This window comes from Nomascus leucogenys, chromosome 13, assembly GCF_006542625.1.
Source record: "Nomascus leucogenys isolate Asia chromosome 13, Asia_NLE_v1, whole genome shotgun sequence".
Taxonomy (NCBI): Eukaryota; Metazoa; Chordata; class Mammalia; order Primates; family Hylobatidae; genus Nomascus; species Nomascus leucogenys.
The window spans coordinates 81,699,504-81,702,006 of NC_044393.1; the positions used below are offsets into that span (position 1 = coordinate 81,699,504).

General features: G+C 42.7%; 1 non-coding gene across 1 annotated transcript; it reads left to right on the forward strand.

Moving 5' to 3' along the window:
* The first annotated feature begins 1,774 nt into the window (after positions 1-1,774).
* On the forward strand, positions 1,775-1,878 carry LOC115838125. Its single transcript, XR_004033168.1, has one exon. It is a non-coding gene; the product is annotated as a small nucleolar RNA SNORD46 (small nucleolar RNA).
* The last annotated feature ends 625 nt before the right edge of the window (positions 1,879-2,503 follow it).

Below are 2,503 nucleotides of genomic sequence, written 5' to 3' on the forward strand. Positions count from 1 at the left end.
TGTTCCCCTCCCATCAGAAAAGACCTCTAGGAGCAGCACTAGGCCAGAGGGGGCAGGCAACGGGTCTGGAGCCTGCACATTTCAGGGGTTGCCATAGCAACCCCCTTCCCACACATCCCCCTGCCTCCTCACCAAATGTTTGTCTCAGAGGCACTTCGGAGGGATGGTGGTAAGCCCTCGGACCCTGCCTGGCCCCAGAATCCTGCCTACCATCCCTGCCCACACCAGTCCGGGCACAGCCAGGGCCTGCCAAGAGGAAGGAGAGCACAAAGCGTCGGTTCCAGACAGAGCTCATGAAATCAACTGTGATTTCCCCAGTTTCGCAGGCCTGAGCAATCTAAGTGGCACTGGGGAAAGGTCATGATGTGAGGGATCTGTGATTTTGGGAATCTGGAAGGAACAGGAAGAGAGAAAACCTACACATTTTCCAACCTCTGCATTTTACAGATTAAGAAACTGAGGCCCAGAAAAAAGAAGTAGGGGCAGAACATGAACAAAAACCTTATTTGTCCACAGTCTATTTTGGTTCTTAACTTTAAATAATTTTTTTAAAAAGCTCAGTTACAGACTTTTTTTAAACTAAAGGGAATAGACGTAACTAGCTTTTTTGGAGAGTACCAGGGGTATGAACGCTAAATAGTTGCTAAAAAGACACCTGAACAGAGACTGTCCTTGATCTCTTCCTAGGCCAAAATTTAGGCTTCTAGGGGACCATTCAGGTTTTTTTTTTTTTTAATTCCAGGTCACTGTTATATTAGAGCCTATGTGAATTGAGAAAACTAATTTTCTCGCCATCGGTGTATCTTTAAAATCACTGGTCGAGGAATAATAATCCTTTTATATTGGTAAAATATGTTTTATTTATTCATACATTTCAGGGTGAAAACATTATTCTTCTAATTTCAACCCTTGGGTCCAAATATAGTTCCCCTGAGAATGAGTCATCTATGACATTATAGGTGGTGAATGGATGACAGAAATTTGCCCCCTTCCCTCTCCAATCATGCAGCAACTGAACTACAGAACTTATCTTCCTGGAAGAAGACATTTTCCCAAGTGGAATACAAGTTATGGGGGAATGAGAGGAGTCTTCAGGTTCATGGATGTAACATTTCTCATGCTGTGTACTTCCCCACTCGTAAAAGTTTGATTTTTAGCATCTGGCATTAAAAAAATCAATCCTGCCTAATGACACCCCTCATTCCTAATCTTTCTTTCCTTTCTTTGGTGAAAATCTTTGTGGAGTATCAGTTCACATTTTTCATTAGCATTTATTCTGGGTTTCCTCAGATTTTACGAGTGGTTAAGCAATTAGTATACTTCTTAAACCTTTAAGCAAACAAATGCTTAGAATAACACAATGTGTAGTCACTACCACGGTGACAATGAAGCCAACTGCATCATTTCCATCGGCTCATGGGAAGTGTGTACAATCAGTGTCTACAATGAGCATGTGAAAACTTAGAGCTTACATTTTACAATATGAAAAGCACTTTCCAAACATTTGCTCATTGTACCATAATCTTCTCAAGATTGGCTGCACCAAGCAACTCAAACAGGTCTGTGTCTGAGTCATATCACAGCCTCAGTCCTTACCAATGCCTGGTACCTCACAAATGTCTTCTAGACTTTGTTAAGGGAATGGTGGCTTTCCCTGAACCATTCAGCAGAGATTCCAACTTAGAGGTTGCAAAGTAGCTGGTAAGTGTCAGAGTGAGACACAATGCCAAGGCTGTGGCTACTGGCAGATCATGACCTTGCTTTGAAAAGGGGGTGCTGGAGTGATGAAAAAGTATCTTCAGGTGTGGCTGTGGCCACCTTGGCCATCTGTGTGTCACTTGCCAGTGCAAGGACTTGTCATAGTTACACTGACTGTTAAAAAGAAACAAAGGAACAAAAAGGGAGGTGGGGTCAATACTGGGAGCTGTTTTGGGGTAGGAATAGTAGAAAAAATAGAACCTGTGGTTGCTTTAAAAAAAAATTCTGTGCCATTGTGGTTTCTCCACGGATGGCCCTTTAATTTATACGTATTAATTGTGTAATATAATCCTCCTTGTGGAACCCCGTATCTTTTTTTAATTTTTTTGGAGACAGGGTCTCACCTGTCGCCCCAGCTGGAATGCAGTGGGGTGATCCCAGCTCGCTGCCACCTTGACTTCCTGGGTTCAAGCGATCCTCCTACCTCAACCCCTCAAGTAGCTGGAACTACAGGCACATTTCACCACGCCTGGCTAATTTGTGTATTTTTTGTCCAGACAGGGTTTTGCCACATTGCCCAGGCTTCTCTCAAGCTCCTGAGCCTAAGTAATCTGCCGGCCTCAGCCTCCCAAAGAGGGAACCCCATATCTTCTTTTTAGCTATATATTTTATAAATGTCTAGACTGTACAACTTTCATGTGTATTTTTAAAGTTTGATGATGTGAGGGTCATTACCTATGGTAAATGGCCTATTTTGGTACCTCCTGTGCAGTTTTATAATTTTGCTGATTATGATAGTGTCTTA